This window comes from Panthera tigris, chromosome B3 (assembly GCF_018350195.1).
Source record: "Panthera tigris isolate Pti1 chromosome B3, P.tigris_Pti1_mat1.1, whole genome shotgun sequence".
NCBI lineage: Eukaryota > Metazoa > Chordata > Mammalia > Carnivora > Felidae > Panthera > Panthera tigris.
Window position 1 is genome coordinate 106842309 of NC_056665.1, and position 23329 is coordinate 106865637.

A 23329-nucleotide genomic window follows, 5' to 3' on the forward strand; every position below is an offset into this window, starting at 1 on the left:
TATGTAAAAGCTCTGGTTTCTGAAAACTTCCTGGGTACTACTAAAATTTTTCATGCCAGTTACTGAAATCTCACATTTTATTTTTACCATGTGGGGGAAAACTCTCAAATCAGAATGTATTGATTCTTCTATAAGGCTTAAAGCGAAGGCTGACTGACAGATGTTATAATGGTAGATACAGCACTGGGAGAAAAAGTGCTAATATCTTACTTCCTCATTCAGAAAATATTAGGAACATTTGTGAATGTTTAATCCTCAAATTTGTTCAAGAAGTGAAGTCAACCAAGCCCAAGCCACTGAACTCAACCCAGATCTCTTTGTGCCACTGTCAAGGTAGATACGAATATTTTTCCTTCGTGTAACTCTGCAAGGAACTTCTCAAGAGTGACTCAGTTCCTGAAACTTTTTCTCCATATGGACTTTCTATCCAAGAGGAGCTGCTTCACCACACCATTAAATGCATTCCTCACTTACTTGTCTTTATATCTGTCAATGTATTTAATCTGTTTATCACATATTCCGGATTTTGGTTGTTTTTTCAATTTTTTTCTTCCTTTACATAAAATGTATGTATTTTCTCCTTATGAAATAAACTTTTTAAATATGTTTATTTATTTTTGAAAGCGAGAGAGAGAGAGAGAGAGAGAGCAGGGCAAGGGCAGAAAGAGGAAGAGAGAGAATCCCGTGCAGGCTCCGGGCTATCAGCAAAGAGCCCATTGCAGGGCTCAGTCTCACCAACCGTGAGATCATGACCTGAGCCAAAATCAAGAGTCCCATGCTTAACTGACTGAGCCACCAAGGCGCCACAAAATAAACTTAAAAAAATATGTTTATTTATTTTTGAGAGAGACAGAGCGTGAGTGGGGAGTGGAAGAGAGAGAGGGAGACAGAGGATCTGAAGTGGGCTCCACCCTGACTGCAAAGAACCTGATGCAGGGCTCAGACTCAGGAACCTTGAGATCAAGACCCTAGCTGAAGTCAAACCCTCAACTAACTAAGCCACTCAGGTGCCCCTAAACTTTTTTTTAAAGTTAACTCTACACCCAAGGTGGGGCTTGAACTTAGGATCCCCGAGATCAAGAGTCATGTACTGTAACCGAATGAGCCAGCCAGGCACCCCTCATCCTTATAAAATAAACTTTAAAATGGAAGACAACTATGTATGATGATCATTTCAAATAGTAGACTTGATTTTTAGAAATCTCTTCTCCCGTTCTGCAATTTAAAAACATTGGAACAATCTACAAACATCCCCTTGAGCCAAATAAGGTTTCCTCATTAGTAAAGAATTTAACGATTGTGATATGCAGATAGATGTTAGTTTTGTTTTGTGTCTAGTTAGGTTCTCAAAAATCCTTAATTTTGGAGAAGCGAAAATGTAAAAGAGCAATCTGCAAACTAGCAACTGAAAGTATAGATGAATAGAATGACTTCACAATGAAGAATGACATCAAGTAAATAATTGATTTCTGATCACTTTCATACATTAGGGTTTACTGCTACTAAGCTAGTGGACTTTGTGATACTTCAGCTAACCCAAAGCACTTGAGGCTTTGATGGCCCAAATGGTTTATTAAGTTCAATCAATTGAGTCAATATAAAGTCAAGACGAAGATGAAAACACTATAGTCTTAGGGAATGCGTGTGTCTTTAGGAGGGAAGTAATGTTGTTTTTTCTGTTTGTTTGGATCTTTCTTTCCTTTTTTTTTTTTTTTCCACTGAATTTTAAAACTTCTAAAAATACTCCAGGAAAATTTAAGAGCTGACTGTGTCACCCAGTAAGCCTGGAAAAACAAGAAGTGAAATATTTCAAGAGGCAGGTTCATCACTGACAGATCGATAATTCATTCAAGGCCCAAAAAAGGAATACTAATAATTTACACTTTGTATAGGATCCCTCACTCAAGAAACTTTAACATTTTACAAGCCTGATCTCATTCATGTTCACAGAACTTTGGGAGATATTATTCTTATTGCAAAGGGTAATTATCCCTACTAAAAAAATATGACAGAGAGATTGTATAATTTGTCCATGAATTATAATTCAGAGACAGGGTGAAGATAAGAGCGATAAACCTCAGTTCCTTGCCAATTTAGTTTTAAAAAGCAATATTCCATAAAGAGATCAATGATTAGAGTGATCAGGATTTAGCGAGTCCTTGTAAAATATTATTCTCCTTAAGCTAGACTCTAAAATTCAGGTTCAAGATTTGTGAGAAATTTAATAAATATCTTTAAATTATCATGAAAAAGACAATGAAACATGAAGTGGCATCAGTCCACGTGGGTCTGGTAGTTCTACCATCCTGTCTGGAAGCAAGCAATAGTTTTAGTTGGTACAAATGTCATGTGGGAGGAGACATACAGATTATAGAACCATGAGCTAATTACTACAGCTTAACTGTCCCACAGAGAAACTATTAAGTGTTCATAAACAGGGTTACAATGGAGTATGTATTCGATGACAAGACTGGCCTGTGCTTTCAATGCTTACAGTTCTTTCTTTGACTTATTTAGGAGAATATTAGAAATTCCAGAAAATTAAGGATTTAGTTAATTTTAAGGCCAGTGCTTCACAAATTTAGTGGGCAAGCAAATGACCTGAGGCACTTGTAAACATTCAGCTTACTAGGTCCTACCCCTAGAGTTTCTGATTCTTTAGAGGTTTTTTTTTAATTTAAAAAATTTTTAAGTTTATTTCTTTATTTTGAGAGGGGAGGGGTGAGGGCAATGCAGGGGCTCCATTGATCGTGACATCATAACCTGAGCTAAAAATCAAAAGTTGACACTTAACCAACTGAGCCACCTGGGTACCCCTGATTCTTTAGCTTTAAAGGGGGACCCTGGAATCTACATTTTAATAAGCACCTTGGGTTATTTTAATGCAACTGATTAATAGACTATTCTTTGAGGATAAACATTGTCTATGCCTGAGGTAGGATCATTAAAAAAGGAAGGTTCTATCAGCAGGAATAAAGTTTAAACTCCAAATTCTGACCTAAGTAGAATTTACTCTTCTCTGTATAATTTCAAAAGAGGACTCTTAGATTAGGTTTTACTGGTGGGGAGGATCTTTGGGTTTCTGAAGAATTTTGCAGGAATTAAAATGTTTCTAGCTAGTAATTAGATAGAAATTGTCCTCTTTAAGAGATGCTTCTGCTGAATGTGTTAGCAGGAAAAAGACACCCAGCCCAGGAGAATGAGACAGGAGGGAAAAATCTTTGAAGGAAATCTAAGCACCAGTCATAAAAATAAAGCAAGTCTCATCGGCCAAAGAACAGTGAATAGGACTGTGGCAGAGATCAAGGGGCCACTATTGCCTCCTGAATGCCACCTGGAATAACAAAAGGTTTTTAAAACATTTCTCAGTGTGCCTGGCCCCTTTAGAATAGTGTAACCCAACTGGGCCCCAATCCCTTAAGATCTTCAAGAAATGAAGACACTCTGGAGAGTTGCCACAATATGATGAAAGGAATGGAAAATAAAATTTAGGAGGAAATTGAAAGTGGCTGTTGACACTGCAAATAGTGGTCATTTGTTAGTTAGAAAGGTATAGAGGGGGGCGGTGCCTGGGTAGATCAGTCATGACCTGTCGCTTAAGTCATGATATCCAGGTTCATGAGTTTTAGCCCTGCATCAGGCTTGCTGCTGTCAGCACAGAGCCGGCTTTGGATCCTCTGTCCCCCTGACTCTCTCTGTCCCCCTCCACTGTCTCTGCCTCTCTCTCTCTCTCTCTCTCTTTCTCTCTCTCTCTCTCTCTCTCAAAAATAAATGAACATTTTTTTAAAAAGGTATGGGGGAGGGGCGCCTGGGTGGCTCAGTCAGTTAAGCATCTGACTCCGGCTCAGGTCATGATCTCGCGGTCCGTGAGTTCGAGCCCCGCGTCAGGCTCTGTGCTGACAGCTCAGAGCCTGGAGCCTGTTTCAGATTCTGTGTCTCCCTCTCTCTCTGACCCTCCCCCATTCATGCTGTCTCTCCCTGTCTCAAAAATAAATAAACGTTAAATAAAATTTAAAAAAATAAAAAAATAAAAAAAATAAAATAAAAAAATAAAAAGGTATGGGGGAGCCTGGGTGGCTCAGTCGGTTAAGCGTCAGACTCTTGGAGTCCATGAGTTTGAGCCCAGCATTGGGCTCCGTGCTGACAGTGTGGAGCCTGCTTGGAATTCTTGGAGCACCTGGGTGGCTCAGTAGGTTAAGCGTCCAACTTCAGATGAAGTAATGATTTCATGGTTTGGGAGTTGGAGCACCGCATTGGGCTCTATGCTGAGAGCTCAAAGCCTGGAGCCTGCTTTGGATTCTGTATCTCTGTTTCTCTCGGCCCCTTCCCTGCTCTAGCTGTGTCTCTGTGTTTCTCAAAAATAAACATTTAAAATAAATTTAAAAAGTATAGAAGGGTTTTTATAGTAAATAACACAACCACAGGGGCTCCTGGCTATCTCAGTCGGTAGAGCATGTGACTCTTGATCTTGTGGTTGTAGGTTTGAGTCCCATGTTGGGCGTAAAGATTACTTAAAAAAATATCTTGGGGTGCCTGTGTGGCTCAGTCAATTAAGCATCCAACTCTTGATTTCAGATCAGGTCATAATCTCACAGTTTGTAAGATGGAGACCCATGTCTGGCTCTGTGCTGACAGCACAGAGTCTGCTTGGGAGTCTCTCTCCCTCTCTTTCTCTGCGCCACCCCCCACTCATCCTCTCTCTCTCAAAAATAAATAAATAAACATTAAAAAAAATCTAAATAAGTAAATAAGTAGCGCAACCACATAAATCACAGTGTCTTGCTTATAAGAAGGAGATTAAGTATTGGGAAAGGTTAACCATCAAAATTAATTATTTTTCCTCCTTTAAACATCATTTGAAAATGAGACCATGGAAACATAGACTCCAGGTTCTTTGCCATTGAAGAGACCAAGAGGTCTGACACTCTAAGTAGAATCCCTCAAAAAAAATGTTTTTGATGGGACAACCCCAGCTGTGCTTACACACTTGAGTGTCAGAGAACATCTGTTTTGTGTGTTTCACTACTTGCCAAAACAGGAAAGATATGAATGGTGTTAACAAAGTCACATGGAATCCATGGTTCTGTACAAAGGAGATAAAATGCCAGAGAAACATGGAGGGGATCTTCTAATTACTTGTTGGCCAAGTGGAAAGTTAGAGCAAACTGTGCTAGCTAAACTGCTTTCTCCAGTTTCCATTTGAGGCATTTCTGCTGTTTGCCCACTGCCTAGTAGGCTGCTGGAGTTCACTATAGGAAAAGTAAATATTGTCATTTCAAATAAAGAACTGTTTATTATATAACAGAACAGAAGCTGCCTTCTATTTTTGAGACTCTGCTAAGTTAATTGGGGACAGTAACCAAAGCAGTTGCCCAGGAGATGGTGTTTTCCAACAGCTACCGTCCTTCAAGCTAAACTGGGTTCATGTTTGTCCACAAAGTGACAATCACATTGTTCTTGTCATTGAATGTTCTTTGGCTCCTCTTGGGACTGAGTAAACGGGGGCACCATTTGTACTATGTTCCCACCCAGCCCATTTGATTTCTGCAGTGAGAGCCAACCAGAAGCCAAGACAGATCTAAGCCAAGCCTGATGTCCTGCCACCATTAATGGGATTTAGCCCAGACTCTTCTCAATGAACAGGGAAAGGTTTACTTAATGCTTACTTCTACCTAACTCAGTAGTTCCAAAATTTTGGTAGATTTAGGACTGGGCTCAGTTTTCTTGGTAACTTTTCCACATCCATTTTGATGGAGATTTGTCTGCTGCCCACATTTTGAGAAACACTGGTTTAGGTGCATGATAGGGAAAAGAAATCTAGACTGGTGGTGAATTAAGATAAACACAAAGTTTGGGTTAATAAAAGAGTGTTTTTCAGGAAAAACACTTCGAACAGTTATAATGCTTTCTGTTTTCAAAGGGCTTCTTACATCTGATCCTCACTTGTGAGATAGACAAGGAAGAACAATATTATTAACTCCATTCTACAAATAAAGAAACTGAGATAATAAGTGTAGTAGTGACTGGATATGTGGTAGAATGGAGACTAGAAGCCGGAGTTTTCCTGTTTTGTTTACCCACTTGGTAGTCTCCTTTCTAGTAGGTCAAGATATGTAGATATTCCTCAAACTTTTTGATGGGTATAAGACATTTCATGAATTTAAAAAACTTATCTAACTCTCACGAATCGACATGTCTTTTGTTTTCCTCCAATCTTTTTCTTTTATAAATAATGACTCTGTGACTATCTTCACACTATATCTTTGAGTACTTGTGTGAATGTGTCTTTACAGCAAATGGCTAAAAGTGAAATTGCTGAGTTAAAGGGTATGTATTTTATTTTTTTTAAGTTTATTTTTATTTATCTTGAGAATGATACAGACAGCAAGTGGGGGAGGGGCAGAGATAGAAGGAGAGAGAATCCCACACTGTCAGCATATGAACCATGAGATCATGACCAGAGTCGAAATCGAGTTGGACGCTTAATGGATTGAGCCACCCAGGTGCTCCAGAGGGTATGCATTTAAAATTTTAGTTGTATAGGGGTGCCTGGGTGGCTCAGTCAGTTGAACATGCAACTTCAGCTCAGGTCATGATCTCGCTGTTTGTGAGATCAAGCCCCCCCTCCCGCCGGAGTCCGGCTCTGTGCTGACAGCTTAGAACCTGGAGCCTGCTTCAGATTCTCTGTCTCCTTCTCTCTCTGCCCCTCCCCTGCTTGTGCTTTGTCTCTCCCTCTTAAAAATAAATATTAAATTTTTTTTTAACTTTTAGATGTATATTACTAAATTGTCCTTCAAAATCTGTATCTTTTTGCATTCCCCTTGACCGTATACAATAGACTATTTTTCCTCAAATGTCCGTCTGTTTTGTTTGGTCTTTGCCAATCTGATTGGGAAAATGTGACTAACTTTAAAATTTTCATCTTACTGTTATTAAAGTATGGTATATTGGTATATTTTAAATTATGTCATATATATACATATATATATATATAATTAGATAGCATAGCATAAAAATCTGAAGGGCATAGCTCAATAACTTTTTACATAGGTATACAGCTGAGTAACCACCATCCAGATCAAGATATAAAACATTTCCGTCAAAAATACAATACAATACAATACAATACAATACAATACAATACAATACAATACAATAAAACATTTCCATCACCTCAGAAAACTCTGTCTTGCCACTTCACCCACTAACCCCAGGAATAATCCTTCTTCTGACGTCTATCAACACTAATTCATTTCCCCTGTCTGTTCTTGAATTGAATATAAATGAAATCAGTTTTATGATGTCTTCCTTCACTCAACATATCTGTGGGATTCATCCTTGTTGTTGTATGTATCAGTAGTTCATTCTTTTTTGTTATTGTTTTATATTCCACTACATGAATACACTATGCATTAGTAATCCATTCTCCTGCTGATGGACATTTGAATTGTTCTAGTTTTTTACTGTAATAAATAAAGCTGCTATGAACTTTCTTGAACATGTCCTTCATTGAGTATATATACTCATTTCTCTTGGTCGTAAACCTAAAGAATTGCTGAGTCATAGAGTAGCTTTAATAGATACTGCTTAATAGTTTTCTAAAGTTACACTCCCACCAGCAGTTGTATGAGACTTCCACCTTCTCCCCATCCTTCCCGATATTGTGTTTTTATGCTTTTACATCTTAGATTTCCCAATGAATATATAATAGTATCTTGTGTTTTTAATTTGCATTTATTTATTTATGTATTTATTTATTTATATTTTAGAGAGAGAGAGTGCGAGCATGCAAGTGGGAGAGAGAGGCAGAGGGAGAGGAGAGAGAGAATCTCAAGCAGGTTCTATGGGGCTTGATCTGATGACACTGAGATTATGACCTGAGCCTAAACCAAGTTACCAGCTCAACAAACTGAGCCACCCAGGCACCCCTAATGTACATTCTTCTGATGAATAATGATGCTGACCATATTTTCATATGCTTATTAGCTACTTGGATATTCTCTTTTGTGTGGTACTTGTTCAAATCTTTGCCCATTCTTTAAACTGTTGTGGGGTTTTTTGGTCTTTTTTTTTATTTGTTTGAACTCTTTATATGTTCTGATTATAATCCCTTTGTCAGATGGATAGATAGATAATTATTGTAGTTTGTAACTTGCCTCTTTACTCACTGATATTTCTAATAAACAAAAGTTCTTAATTTCAATTAAGTCCAATTATGTTTTTATTCTTCTATGGTTATTGTCTTTTGTATCTTATATAGGAAATCTTTGGGGTGCCTGGCTGGTTCATTTGGTAGAGTCTGTGATTTTTGATCTCAGGGTTATGAGTTTGAGCCCCACATGGAGGGTAGAGTTTACTTAAAAACAACAACAAAAAAACAAAAAAAACTTTGTCTACCCCAAGGTCAGAAGTTCTACGTTTTCTCCCCCCCCCTTTTTTTTTTTTTTTTTTTTTTTTTTTGCTGCTAAAAAGCTTTATTGTTTTCATTTGGTCCACGGCTTGGGCGAGGGCTTCAGGTGGTTAAAAAACAGTCTAATGGCTGCAAGGAGAGACTCAGGCACAAGCCCTGGCACCTGGGGGATGCCAGAAGGACCCTCTCAAAAGCTGCTGGGCTCCAGAGACTTCTAGTCGTGCTTGAGGGTGAGCCTTTCGAAGAGATACTCGCCCAGCCCAATGTGGGGGCCGGACAGCCTGTGGAGATTAGTCAGGTGGTCGCCCATCTTCTTGATGAGTTTCGCTTCCTCATCTGGAAAGTGATTCTCCAGGAAGTCACAGAGATGGGGGTCTGCGCGGGCAGAACCCAGGGCATGCAGAAAAAGGGCCTGCTTCAGCTTCTTCTCCAGAAGCAGGGCGGCTTCCATGGCTTCCAGGGTTTTACCCCACTCATCTTGGGACAGTGTCTGCACTTCCCGGAAGAGGGCGCGGCCGCCGAGCTGGTTTTGAGTCTTCAAGAGATGCTCAGGGCCCTCCGGCTTCTCCTCAGACACCTCGCTGGAGAAGTGGTCCAGGCCTTCCAGACCTCGTGGTCACGGTCGAACTAGAAGGCCAGGGAGAGGTAGGTGTAGGAAGCCTGCAGATGCATGTCGACCCGGAGGTTGACGGCCGCCTCCACCTCGGTGGAATAATTCTGACGAATCTGGGAACTGGGTTGATCGGTAACGAGGAGCTAAGTTCAAAATCGCGTGTTGGCTGGTTCCGGAGGCAGAGGGTAGGCAAGAAGATGGCCCCGAAGGTTGCAAATGGAAACAAAGGTTGGAAGGTGGTCGGAGGCCTGTAGAAAGGGCGTCCCTGGGTCTGTTCCGTCCAAACACTGTTGAAGCAAGAGACAGATGCGCAGGACCGCGGGCGCATTCTCCTATGTTTTCTTCTAAAAGTTTGAATATTGTAATTTGACGGTTCGGCATTTTTAATTAAAAATTTTTAAGTTTATTTATTTTGAAAGAGGGGAGGAGGAGGAGCAGAGAGAGAGGGAGAGAGAACCCCAAGCATGCTTCACACTCTCAGTGTGGGGCCGATGTGGGGCTCAAACTCATGAACCTGTGAGATCATGACCCCTGCTGAAATCAAGAGTTAGATGCTTAACCAAGGGAGACACCTAGGTGCCCCTGGTATATTTAATTTTGACACATTTATACTTATGAGCCATCTTTAATTTTTGTATATGGTCTAAGGAAAGAGTTAACTTTGTGAGTTTTTTTTTAATCCTCGTAGTTCTGGCCTCACGTGTTAAAAAAATCCAAACAAACATTTTCTTGTGCAGAATTGCATTGGCACCTCAGAGAGAAAATATTCAATATTTCACCATAAATATGTTAGATGTAGTTTTTTGGTATTTTTGTAGATAGCTTTTGTCAGATTAATAAATTTCACATATTCTCAATTTGCTGAGAAGTTTTTCCTGAGTGCATGTTTCTTTTATCAATGAATTTTCTGTATCTAATGAGATAATTATATGGTTTTTCTCTTTTTCTGTTAATGTGGTGAATTATACTAATTATTTTAGAATGTTAAATCAACCTTGCTCCCCTGGGATGAACATACTTGGTTATTGCATTTTTAAACAATCTCTGTATTCAATTTGCTAGTGTTTTATTTAGAATTTTTGCATTTATATGCAGGAAAGATTTTGGTTTTGGCATCAGATTTATGTTAGCTTCATAAGATAAGTAAGCTGGTGTTATCTTTTGTCTAATCTCTGAAAGGGTTTGAGAGAAATTATCATTATTTCTTCTTAAATATGTGGTACAATTTATCTTGAAAGTCACCTGGGCCTGGCTTATTTTTTATGGAATTTTAACTATAAATTCCATTTCTTTAGCATATATCAAAGTATTAGCGTTTTACTTCTTTTTGTATCAGTTTTGGTAAATTGTATTTTTTGAAGAATTTGTGTACATTGTCAAATTTATTGCCATAAAGTTCACTGTGTTCTCTTAGTATCTGTAGAATGTGTAGTAACATGACATTTTGAAACTTCTAATACTGGTCTTTTGTGTTTTCTCTCTCTTTTATTGATTTTTTTAAAATATTTTATTTTAAAATAATTTATACACCTAATGTGGGGTTCAAACTCACAACTGTGGGATCAAGGGTCGCATGCTCCACTAACTGAGCCAGCCAGGCGCCCCTCTTTTATTGCTTATGTTTGCTAGGAGATTATAGATCTTATTATTCCATTAAAAAATGAATTTTTAGCTATGATAATTTCTCTATAGTATGTATACTTTCTATTTCATTGATTACTGTGCTCTCTTTACTGTTTCCTTTCCTTCTACTTTAAGTTTAATTTGTGCTTTTTCAAGTTTTATAAAATGAAAGCTTATTGATTTTCATTTATTTTTATTTTTCTTCAAGTAAGCTCTACACCCAATGTGGGGCTTGAACTCACTACCCTGAGATCAAGAGTCACATGCTCTTTGGACTGAGCCAGCCAGGTGCCCCTAGAGTACTGATTTTCAACCATTCCTCTTTTTTTTTTTTAATGTATTCATTAGAGGCCATAAATTTCCTTCTAAGCACTGCTTTAGCTACATCCCATAGCTTTTGGTGTGTTTTATTTGCATTATTCTTAAGTTCAAAAAAAATTTTTTTTTTTTTATTTAAGTAGGCTCCACACCTAGCATCGAGCCCAATGCAAAGTTTGAACTCACAATCCTGAGATCAAGACCTGAGCTGAGATCAAGAGTCTGAAGCTTGGGGCTCCTGGGTGGCTCAGTCGGTTAAACGTCCTGACTTTGGCTTAGGTGATGATCTCATGGTTTGTGAGTTTAAGCCCTATGTCAGGGCTCTGAGCTGTCAGCACAGAGCCTGCACCCTGCTTCTGATTCTGTGTGTGTCTCTCTCTCTGCTCCTCCCTTGCTTGCACTCTGTGTGTGTGTGTGTGTGTTTGTGTGTGTGTGTCTTTCTCAAAAATAAGTAAGCATTAAAAAAAAAAAAAGATGCTTAACTGACTGAACCACCCAGGCACCCCAGTTCAAAATATTTTCTAATTTCCTTTGTGATGTCTTCTTTGACCACAGGTCATTTAGAAGTATGTTCCTTAATTTTAACACATTTTGGGATTTTCTCCTTATATTTCTGTGTCGATTTCTAATAGTTGGAAAATATACTCTGTATAATTGCAGTCCTTTGAAAGTTGTTGAGTTTTGCTTTATAACCCAGCATATGGTCTAACTTGGTGTGCTCTTGAAAAGAATGTGTATTCTGCAATTATCCGGCACAGTGTTCTCTGAGTTTCAATTAGGTCAAGTTGCTTAACAGTGTTGTTTAAATGTATTTTCATTGACAATTTGGTCTTTTGATTTTGGTTACTAGGAAATGTGTGTTAAAATTCCTAATTATGGGGACACCTGGGTGGCTCAGTTGATTGAGTGTCCCAAGTTCACCTCAGGTCAAGATCTCAGGTCAAGATCTCATGGTTCATGAGTTCGAGCCCCTGGGGCTTGAACATGGGATTCTCTGCTATCAGCACAGAGCCTGCTTTAGATCCTGTCTCCCTCTGTCTGTGCCCCTCCCCCACTAGCACGTGTGTGTGCACACACACTCTCAAAAATGAACATTAAAAAAACCAATTATGATTTCATCTATTTATTTTTAGTTTACTTAATTTTTGTTTCATATATACATATTTTTTTATATTTATTTTAAAAGAGAGAGCGGGTGGGTGTGAGTGGGGGGTTGGGGCAGAGAGAGAGGAGATAGAGAATCCCAAGCAGGCTGTCAGCACAAACACGATGCTCCATCTCATAAGCCATGAGATCATAACCTGAGCTAAAATCAAGAGTCAGATGCTCAGCCGACTGAGCCACTCAGGTGCCCCTCATGTATATTTTTAAATATTTTACATGTAAGGAATATCTATGCCCAATGTGGGGCTTGTACCTACAACCCTGAGATCAAGAGTCACATGCTCCACTGACTGAGCCAGCCAGGAGCCCTAATTTTTGGTTCATATATGCTAAAGCTAGGTTATTATGTCCATACAGACTTAAGATTGTTAGGTTTTCCTATTGAACCAGTGCTTTGATTATTATGAAATGTTCTTTCTTATTTCTACCAACACTTCTTGCCTGAAAGTACATTTTGTCTTAAAAATGTGTCATGCCAGCTTTCTTTTGATTAATGTTTTCATGCTATGTCTTTTTTTCACCCTTATACTTTCAAGTTATCTGTGTCTTTATGTTTAAATGTATTTCTAATGAACAACATAGTCTTTTCTGAAAAACTGACATCCACTTACTTATAATGAGCTTATTGACATAATTGGGTTTAAGTCTACCATCTTCTATTTGTTTTATTGATTTCATTATCTTTACTCTTCCTTCCTGTTTTCTTTTATAGTAATTAAGTCTCTATTTTATTTTGTCTCCATTTAATTTTTGTTACTTAGTATCTTTTTAAAGAAATTACCAAATGGTATATATTTTTTCATTTTTTTTCTTAATGTTTTACCAAATGGCAAATTTAAAATATTAAGTCCTTGGGACTACCTAGGTGGCTCAGTCAGTTAAGCGTCCGACTTCGGCTCAGTAATGATCTCACAGCTCCTAAGTGTGAGCCCTGCATCAGGCTCTGTGCTGACAGTTCAGAGCCTGGAGCCTGCTTTAGATTCTTTGTCTCCCTCTCTCTCTGCCCCTCCCCTGATTGTGCTTTGTCTCTCAAAAATAAATCAACATTTTTTAAAAATTAAAAAAAAGTTTTAGAGTTAATTAACATAAATATAGCAAAATTCTTAAATCTATTCCTAGGCTATTAAATTCTATACATATTTATATTAAACATTTATTTTATATATTATTTATAACATCTTTTACTTTTATGTTTTAAAGATTTTTTTTAGTGTTTATTTTTGAAAGAGACAGAATGTGAACAGGGGAGAGGGAGGGAGGGAGGGAGGGAGGGAGGGAGGGAGGGAGGGAGAGAGAGAGAGAGAGAGAGAGAGAGAGAGAGAGAGAGAGAGAGAATATATCCCAATAGGCTTCTCGCTGTTAGCACAGAGCCCGACTCAGGGCTCCGTCCCATGAACTGTGAGATCATGACCTGAGCTGAAATCAAGAGTCAGAGGCTTGGGGCACCTGGATGGCTCAGTCGGTTAAGGACCTGACTTTGGCTCAGGTCATGATCTCAAGGTTCATGAGTTTGAGCCCCGTGTCGGGCTCTTTGCTGACAGCTCAGAGCTTGGAAGTCTGCTTTGGATTCTGTCTCCCACACACTCTCTCTCTCTCTCTCTGCCCCTACCCCACTTGCACTCTCTCTCCCTCAAAAATAAATAAACATTAAAAAAAAAAAGAGTCAGAGGCTTAACCAACTGAGACACCCAGGTGTCCCTATATTTTTTATATTTAAAAACATTTGTTTTTTATTTAGATAATCTCTATGCCCAATGTGGGGCTTGAACTCACAACTGTGAGATGAAGAGTTGCATGCTCCACCAACTGAGCCAGCCAGGCACCCCTATGTTAAAAAAAACTTTTAAAATCTTCTATATGATTACTACTGGGAATCTAGAAAAGCTATTATCTTTTATCTGGCTTCTTTATTGACCTCTCATATTTGTTGTGACTATTTTTATTATTCCCATGGATTTTCTAGTTTAACCTTAAATCATCTGCAAACAATGTTAAATGTTAAAATTCCTTTCAAATATGTCTTAGTTGGGGCGCCTGGGTGGCTCAGTCAGTTGAGCATTCAACTTTAGCTCAGGTCACGATCTCATGACTTGTGGGTTCCAGCCCCACATCAGGCTCTGTGCCTCAGAGCCTGGAGCCTGCCTCGGATTCTGTCTCCCTCTGTCTGCCCCTCCCTGTCCATGCTGTCCATGCTCTGTCTCTCTGTCTCTCTCTCAAAAACAAATAAACATTAAACAAATTAAAAAAAAAAGACAAGTATGTCTTATGTTGAACCATATGAAATTGTCAATATTTTGCCATTTTGTCCTATAGAAATGACACTTTCGTATGGTTTAACTTACTGTATCTTTTCTGCCCTATGTTTATTACCTTAGCTTGAAACTCTGTAATAACACTGGATAAAATCAGCAATAGAGGACCTTTGTGTTCTTCCTAATATTAATGGGAGTGTCTTTTAACATTTACTTTTTTAACCAAAAATATGATGTTTAGGGCTGTGTTTCATTACATTAAGCAAGAGTTCTTCTTTTTCCGGTTTCTATAACTCTTAGGAGTGTCTGTTAAAATTCATGAAATATCTTTTTGCTCTCCGTAAACATGTACTTACGGATTTTTTCCTTTATTAATAGAAATTATATGTGTAGATTGCTTTTTAAAAATTTTCTTTATAATAGTTTTTAAAATGTGCTACAAGATTTACTTTATATGCTTTTATTATCATAGAGACAGTGCATATTCATGTAGCAAAATTAGAAAATGTAGAAAAGCAAGTATAAGAAAATAAAATTTTATTCCCACTATGTAGAGATTAGCAATGTTAAAATAAGTAGATTTCTCTGTGCTGACCATCTCAAATTCCATGTGAAATGTCTTAGGCCATGGTGTAATGTTTTTTTTTTTTTTTTATTAAAAAAATGTTTATTTTTGAGAGACAGAGAGAGAGACAGAGACAGTGTGAGTGGGTGAGAGGTAAAGAGAGACAGAGACACAGAATCTGAAACAGGCTTCAGGCTCTGAGCTGTCAGCACAGAGCCTAACGTGGGGCTTGAACCCGGGGACAGCAAGATCATGACTTGAGCCAAAGTTGAACTCTTAACCGACTGAGCCACCCAGGCTCCCCTGATGTAATGGTTTTTGATACATAACTGGATTCATTTCATTAATAGTTTATTTATAATGTACTTATTCTCATTGGTGAAATTGTTCATGGTTCTTTTGTAAGTCATGGACATGTTTGAAAATCTGATGAAAACCTTTACCCTTTCTTCAGAACTTTATATATGTGTGCATTTGTGTGACATATACACACAATTATCCATTTGGTTTCAAACACTGTTGGACCTTCTTGAAGCTCCATCAGGAATATTCCAGGGTCTAGAGACTCCAGCTTAAGAACCATGGTCTGATTTTCTTTTTCCTTTGCCATGTTCTGGTATAAGAATTGAGCTAAAATTGGAAGCTCTTCTTTCTTTCTTTCTTTCTTTCTTTCTTTCTTTCTTTCTTTCTTTCTTTCTTTCTTTCTTTCTTTCTTTTCTTTGCCTTTCTTTCCTTCCATTTCCTTGCAGATTTGAAAGAATTTGTGCCTAAAGTCCTCTAGAGTAGGGGCACTAATTTCTTCATCTTACCCATATAGAATCAAGTTTTATTAAATAGTTTATGGATGAAGAAAAAAGAGTTTTAAGTATATTTTCATAAGGTCTTTAGTAGCTTACAAAATGATCAAAATTGCATGAATGGGTGGGGGAACCTGAGGAGTGTTAAATGGTCTACACTCCATATCTTTCATTGAGGGCAGTCAAGAGTACTCCTGATGGTTGATAAACCAAATAATAGAGACAGAGTATATTAGTTAGAGTCCTAGATAGTTCCATCGGAAGGACCCAAACCAGAAGTGGTCCAAAGTGACTAACTCCCAGGCCCAGAACTAATGGTTATGGGCTGGAAGGAAGAGAGCAGAGAGACTTACACTTGTCAAACTGTACACTCCCTAAATCTGCAGATTGAATTTTTATTTCCGTGGCCATGTTTTTTAATTTATATATTAACAAAAAGTAGAGTTCCATGTAAGAAAACCTATAGGATAAAATTTCAGAGGAAAATCCATGGAAATAATTATATAATTATTACACAAGAAAGACTGATAACAGGTGGCCAAGATTTCAACTCAAGAAGCCAGAAAAAGAACAACAAAATAAGTCCAAAGAAAATGGGCAGAACTAATACAGATGAGAGTAAAAACTAATAAGGGAGAAAAAAAAACAGAGAAGAATAGAAACGAATAATAAACAAAATGTAAAGCAAGGGCTGGTTTTTCAGGACAGAGACATTTTAAAACATTAAGAGAGATATTTGTGGGGCACCTGGATAGCTCAGTCAGTTAAGCATCTGATTCTTGATCTCAGCTCAAGTCTTAAAATCAGGGTTGTGATTTCAAGCCCTGTGTTGGGAATGAAGCCTACTTAAAAAAAAGGAAAGGAGGGAGAGAGAGAGAGAGATTTGTAACTTTGATCAAAGACAAGTTTCCTAGTTTCAACAGCAAAAGAAAAGTACATTTTCCCACCTTCTGAATATGTGAGTCTTCATACATGGTTAAGACTATGGTAAAACAAAAGCAGTCTTTAATGCTACTTCCTGTTCTCCTCTGACATGTGCGGTTGTGTAGTCCATCGCAGAAGAAAGTGGTCGCTGGCCTGCTCCATCGCACCACTAGCCACTTCTCCAGCCAGAACGTCAGGCATCTCCCATCACTGCTCCACTCTACCCCATTGCTTTCTTGCATCTTATGTGACAGTAGGATCCCTGTATTTTATTTTTCTGTAATAAACTGTTTTCCCAATCCTGTCCCAAAAGCTTTTAGCGTGTTCTCTTTATCCATGGTGTTGTAAAATTCCAGAATGTGTCCAAGTATGAATCTTTTTTTTCTTTTTTAAATTCACCCTATTGTGTACTTAATAAGCCCTTTTAGTCTGAAGTTTTACATCTTATACCAACTCTAGGGGATTATTATTTTTCTATTACTTTTATGATTTTTTTCCTCTGTTCTCTATTTCTGGAACTCTTATTAGATACAGTTTCTTTTAGATACTCTATCTCTCTTGACAATTTTTTCCCTTGTCTTTTCCGTGTTTGGTCTTTTTGCTATATGTTTCTTGTCTTTTTCTTGCATTCTTTAGATTTATGTTTTATTTTGGTGGTTGTTTTTTTTTTAATTGTATTTATTTTTTTTAAGTACTCTCTATACCCCATGTGGGACTTGAACTCACAACACCAAGATCCACAGTCGCATGCTCTACTGACTGAGCCAGCTAGGTGCCCCTGGTGATTGTATTTTTAATCTCCATGAACTCTTCATTGTTTTCCAACTGCTCCTTTTTTATAGAGGTCTCTTCTGGTTTAAGTGGATACAGTATCCATGAGAGTATAATGCTAAGTGAAATAAGTCAGAGAAAGACAAATATCATATGATTTCACTCATGTGTGTAATATAAGAAACAAAACAAATGAACACAGAAACAAAAGAGACAAACAAAAAAACCAGACTCTTGAATGCAGCAGAGAACAAACTTGTGGTTGTCAAAGGGGAGATGGGTGGGAGAATGGGTGAAATAGGTGATGGGTGACTAAGAGTACACTTATTGTGATGAGCACTGAGAAATGTATAGAATTGTTGAATCGTTATATTGTACACCTGAAACTAATATAACACTATACATTAATTATAGCTGAGTGAAAATGAATGAATGAATGAATACAATATCTTCCCTTTTGGGACTCTGAATAGAATTCCTTGTAGTTGATCATGTTTTATGAATCATCTATATTTCTACCATCTGGGTAAGGCCTTTTGATGTTTATTTTGGTTGTTCTCACTTGAGCTACAGAATTTTTCAACCATCCATGATCTTTTACTTTTTGTGAGTCAAGGACAATTTGATTGATATAGGTGGCTTGGGATGGGTTTCCTGTGTCCTGCCTCTGAGTTAGAGCCAGGTTTTGTGTTTGTAGGTAGGAATGTGAATAATCATTCACTTTAGAGTGCTGGGGATATGTGGTCAGGTTGGGGGTCTCCCCAAATGCCAAAGAAAAGTGGGTCCTTCCGGTGCTTCAACCCCTATTCTGAGTTGCTATTGCATGAATACCTTACATACACTAAATTTATTCAAAGACGAAATTTCCAACTTGGCCTGGGGGCAAAAGACATTGCTGCATAGAAAGATAGGAGAAGGGGTTCAGAGACCAGGGCCAGCAGGACTCTGCACTTCGGCTACATCAGTCCTGATGAACGTACCCCTCTTTGGAGATGGAAATGAGGGTACCAGCACTCCATAACACCACAGACTGAGTAGGAAAATTGTATTCCTCAGAGGAGATCCAAATGCTTTATCTGAAGATTAGGACAAAAACAGTAACAGTCCACTATAATAGATAAGTGTGATTAACCCCATTTTATGAGTACATTTGGTGAAATACTGTGAATGAATTGTGGAGATTAGGAATGAGGAAAACATGATATAGTAAGTCAACATAATGTAAGCAACACCATTGCTGATCACTGTGTTGATCATTGAGGGGGAAAAGCTAGAGAGAATGGTTAAGTATTTCCATCCATTTAATGGCCCACACCAGTTGGAGGTGGAGAGGAAAGTTCTCTGAAGAAGAGACTCTGTAAATCATTAACATCATAGCAAAGATGCTGTAGGCTCCATTTGAGACCAACTTCCAGTTTCTGATTCACTGAATATGTTTCCCTTTTTAAAAAAAAATATAGTTTATTTATTTATTTTTAGAGAAAGAGAGAGAGAAAACAAGCAGTGGAGAGGCAGAAAGAGACGGAGAGAGAGAGAATCCCAAGCAGGCTTTGCACTGTCAGCGCAGAGCCTGATGTGGTCTCAAACTCATGAACCGTGAGATCATGACTTGAGCCAAAACCAAGAGTCTGACGCTAAACCGACTGAGCCACCCATGAATATCTTTCCCTTTAATTGAGCATAGAGTCATCTGGGAGTTGAATGTGGCTGTGGAAAAGATACTTGGAATCTTACCAAATGTTAGGGGCCTTATTCACTCCATTTGTATTCCCGCCTTCATTTGTACAGTTCCTATGCATTTCAAAGACTTTTCTCAGTGCTGACAGGGAAGGAAGAACTGCTAAATTGGAAGCTTTTAAACAGATCAAGATTTTCAGCATATTCCAAACATGGTCAGATTTGATGCATATAAACCTCAACCACATCACAATGTTGATGGGATCGTTCATTTCTTTTCTTCTTAGCAAAGATAACTGTCATTCCCAAACACAGATCAGGCATTTAGCCCTCACAAATGTAGTAATCAAAATAGAGAGTGATCAGCTTATCCAGTTTCCCATCTGTGCTTCAGCTGTGATGTTTAATTTTCATTTCCTCCTTCCCATTGACATCCTAACCCAGCCAGGGAGGTCTGATAGCCCTTTCCAGGGGATGTTGTTACTTCCTCATTCTTACATAAGAGCCGGAATTCCATTTGGAAAGAGAAATTACACTGGGCTTAATCAATAACCTCAAAGAATTAAGAGAAAAAAATTACCTGTTATTTGACTGTAATATGTATTTGATGGCTATGATTTGTGTTCTTGTGTTAATTGTAGGATCCTAGAATTAGATGAACTATTGTTAACATCTAAAATTGATTTGAATGCAAAAAGAATCAATACATGAGCTAAATGTTTAAATATCACGACACTAACAAGAGACTGAGTCTTCCACTGAATTATTCTTTTCTTTCTGCATTTGAAAACAATGCACCTATCTAGGGGAGATGAAAAAATACTGTTGTAAAGGACAATGTAAATAACCCTCCATCATAAAAAGGAAGGTAGTGCCACAGGTGGTATAGCCAGGGGACAGGGGTGCAAGAGCACCTGACTTCAGGGGTCCCAAACAGAGCAGGTTCAACCATTTTCTGCTGACAAAATCCAAAGTCAGAAAGACCAGTGGCAATGAAACAAGAAAGGAATTTATTTCAATGAGGCCAACACTGGGAAGACCGCAGACGAGCATCTCAGAAACTGTCTCCAAAGTGCCAAAAATACTTCCTTTCAGGTTTGTATAAGGAAAATATAGGGGAAGGTGGGTGGGTGGGTACATAAAGGTGGGCAGTGAAGGTCAAATTGATCTTTGTCTTGGGAGTCAATCATAGATGGGGTCTTGCTGGCTCAGGGCAGTCCTTACTGCTTGAGCAAGTCGTTTCTTCCCAGGTAGGGGATTCTTTGCCCTCAAGGTCTTTCTTCCAGAAAGAAGAATGCAAATAGAAAGTTTGAGGTCAAGGGGCGCCTGGGTGGCTCAGTCAGTTAAGCCTTGGACTTGGACTTCGGCTCAGGTCATGATCTCATGGTTCTTAAGTTCAAGCCCCACATGGGGCTGCTGATGGCTCAGAGCCTAGAGCCTGTTTCGGATTCTGTGTCTCCCTCTCTCACTGCCCCTCTCCTGCTCCTGCTCTGTCTCTCAAAAATAAATAAATGAAAAAAAAAAGTTTGAGGTCAAAATGGAGGCAGCTAAAGTCCTCTTTCAGTGGGAAGAATAAGGAGTAAGTGTAGCAAAACTAAAAATCTTAGCATTAAATTTGGCAAAAGATTATAGTAATTATAATTGCTAATGTTTTTGAGCACTTACTGGATGCTTGACACTGTTTTTGTTCTCATTCAGTCTTCACAACAACCTTATGGAACATGTACCAAGAAGGTCTGGAAGGATCTGCCTCCACCAAGTCACAGGCTGGGTTTGTGAAAAATGATTAAAGAAGACAACTTAGATGACACAAATGAACTTTATTTAACACTTCATGAAGTGGCAGTCTCCATTCCCAAGGGTCCAGAGAATTGCAAAATGGAGTGAAGGTGAGGGGCTTTTATTAGGAAAAAGTATAAAGGACAAGAAAGGGGAAAATGAAAAATAAACAAAGAACAAGGGTGCTAAGTATGCGGCCCAGAGTTGGCATGGTGTTGGGGATTGACTGATTGGATGTGCTGCATTTGAATCAAGTGAAACCTTTATAAGGATGCGAAAGTTATCTAAGTTTGTTTCCTGATGTGGCATCCTGGGAAGGAGTGACTCCATCTTGGGTCTGGAAATGTATTGCAATAGGGTTGAAGCCCAGGTCTGCTGACTGCAGATCCAGATCCCTTAACCTGTGTGCTATGTTTCAACAATTGTGATTCTAGATATTCTAAACAAATGGAGTCTTGATGGATTATCTTGATGGATAATCCAAAGACTGGTATATTCAGAAAGCTATTGGAGTTGGCCAATTACTTGCTTCTTTTTGTTTGTTTTTGTTTTGTTTTGTTTTATTTTTTATTTTTTAAAATTTACATCCAAATTAGTTAGCATATAGTGCGACAATGATTTCAGGAGTAGGTTCCTTAATGCCTCTTACCCATTTAGCCCATCCCCCCTCCCACAACCCCTCCCATAACTCTCAGTTTGTTCTCCATATTTGTGAGTCTCTTCTGTTTTGTCTCCCTCCCTGTTTTTATATTATTTTTGTTTCCCTTCCCTTATGTTCATCTGTTTTGTCTCTTAAAGTCCTCATATGAGTGAAGTCATATGATTTTTGTCTTTCTCTGACTGACTAATTTCACTTAGCATAATACCCTCCAGTTCCATCCACATAGTTGCAAATGGCAAGATTTCATTCTTTTTGATTGCCGAGTAATATTCCATTGTGTATATACTCCATCTTCTTTATCCATTCATCAATTGATGGACATTTGGGCTCTTGCCATACTTTGGCTATGGTTGATAGTGCTGCTATAAACATTGGAGTGCATGTGTCCCTTCGAAACAGCATACCTGTATCCCTTGGATAAATACCTAGTAGTGCAATTGCTGGGTCATAGGGTAGTTCTATTTTTAGTTTTTTGAGGAACCTCCATACTGTTTTCCAGAGTGGCTGCTCCAGCTTGCATTCCCATTACTTGGTCTTTTATTTCACTAACTTAAGTCTCAGAAACTCTCTTGTTAAATTTGATACCCTCATAATCCTAAATTTTGTTTGTTGAATTGGATTCTACAATTGAAATGGTAAAAGTCACCAAAAAAAATGTTAACATATTCATGGGGCGCCTGCGTGGCTCAGTCGGTTAAGCATCTGACTTTGACTCAGGTCATGATCTCACAGTTCATGAGTTCGAGCCTGCATCGGGCTCTCTGCTGTCAGCATGGAGCCTGCTTCGGATCCTCTGTCTGCCTCTCTCTTTGCTCTTCCCCTTTGCTCCTCTCTCTTTCAAAAATAAATAAACATTAAAAAAAATTGTAACTTCAGAGTGATTCTAAGATCACCTTAAAAATTTTTTTTAACAAATTCAACTCTTCTTTAGTATCTTGAAAGTTCTTAGAGAACTATTAGAATGTATATAAAGTCAGAGGCCATAGAAACATTTATGGATCTGAGTTGGGGTGCTAAACCTAGTTCAGTGTGTGTGCATGTATGTATGGCAAGCACACGTGTGTCCATGGGAGTGTGTGTGTGTGTGTGTGTGTGTGTGTGTGTGTGTGTAAACACCCACATGTGAGCCTGTGTGAGGTTGCATAGTTAGATGGAACTGGAACCAAATAAATTGTATTTAAACAGTACCTGTTTCTTTCTTTCTTTCTTTCTTTCTTTCTTTCTTTCTTTCTTTCTTTCTTTCTTTCTTTCTTTCTTTCTTTCTTTCTTTCTTTCTTTCTTGTTTATTTTTAAGAGAGAGACAGAGACAGAACATGAACAGGGAAGGGGCAGAGAGAGAAGGAGACACAGAATCTGAAGCAGGCTCAAGTGTCTGAGCTATTATCATAGAGCCGGATGCAGGGCTCAAATCCATGAGTCGTGAGATCATGACCTGTGCTGAAGTCGAAGTGGGATGTTTAATGAACTGAGCCACCCAGGCACCCCACTGTGTCCCTGTTTAAAAACATTAAGACCCTTTGGTGCAGATTCTCCTTGTTCTTTTTTTATTTTCAAGTAACACTTGTAAAGCCAAACACAGTTATGCAAATGTATGTCAAGTAGGACCCCTGGGCCCCTGGGGAAAGTGTAAAACAGGATCTTTTGTTACTTGACAAAGGCTACTCCTACCAAGAAACCCGAGGTTTGCAGAGTTGGACCCTGAAGAGTGAAGGTGGAGTTGAAGTGACTATATTTTCAGAAATTCCCAAGATCTAACATTTTCTCTTCTGTGGATC

At 38.5% G+C, this 23329-nt stretch overlaps 1 pseudogene; it reads right to left on the reverse strand.

The window, feature by feature from the left end:
• Positions 1-8624: 8624 nt before the first annotated feature.
• On the reverse strand, positions 8625-16908 carry LOC102969228 (annotated as a pseudogene).
• Positions 16909-23329: the final 6421 nt, after the last annotated feature.